Genomic DNA, 828 nt, shown 5'->3' on the forward strand with positions numbered 1-828 from the left:
TTTTTAGAGGTTTTACAGAAAAAGAATTGTTATTAATAATAATAATATATCTGTGGGAAATCAAGGTGTGAGGCCCGTGGCTGCCCCAAGGTGGGGACACAACCCCTCCTGTGTGTGTCCCTCAGTGTCCCAGCACAGGCTGTGGGACATGGGGACACTGGTGTCACCAGGGGGGCAGGACTCAGCAGCTCAGTGCCCACCTGTTATGGGCAGGGGGGCTGAGCAGCTGCACACACACGTGTCACGACTGTGGGGGGGGTCTCAGCAACACTGGAGTCCATGTCACGAGTCTGGGGGGCGTCTCAGGTGCTCTGTAGCCAGGAGTGACAGGAGTGGGGGTCTCAGCCCCTGTGAACCTCCGTGTCAGGAGTTGGGAGGGGTCTCAGCAGCCCTGTACCCACCTGCCGCAATTTTAGGGGGTCTCAGTAGCTTCACACACACGTGTGACCAGTTTGGGGGTCTCAGTGGCTGTACGGACACCTGTCACGAGTGTGGGGGTCCTGAGCAGCAGCTGTACGTAAGTGTGACAAATTGGGGGAATCTCAGCAACTCTGAACCCCCATGTCACGAGTTTGGGGGGGTCTCAGCAGCTCCCCACACATACCACGAGTGTGGATGGGTCTCAGCAGCTGTGCACCCCCATGTCACGAGTTTAGGGGGGTATCTCAGCAGCTCCCCACACGTGTCACGAGTTTAGGGGGTCTCAGCAGCATCAGCTGTGTCCCCCCGTGTCCCAGGCAGGGCCGGTGGGTCCCCAGCAGCCCCTCACACGTGTCAGGAGCACGAGTGTCCCCAGCCCCCCTGTCCCGTGTCACAGCCGGGGGGGCT

General features: G+C 59.4%; 1 protein-coding gene across 1 annotated transcript in view; it reads left to right on the forward strand.

Annotated features, from left to right (window-relative positions):
• The window catches only part of NBEAL2 (neurobeachin like 2), a 40,827-nt gene that overhangs the window by 29,378 nt on the left and 10,621 nt on the right, over positions 1 to 828 (forward strand). The gene's annotated exons all lie outside the window — the stretch shown is intronic.

The sequence above is a fragment of the Geospiza fortis genome, unplaced genomic scaffold (assembly GCF_000277835.1).
Source record: "Geospiza fortis unplaced genomic scaffold, GeoFor_1.0 scaffold178, whole genome shotgun sequence".
Lineage (NCBI taxonomy): Eukaryota > Metazoa > Chordata > Aves > Passeriformes > Thraupidae > Geospiza > Geospiza fortis.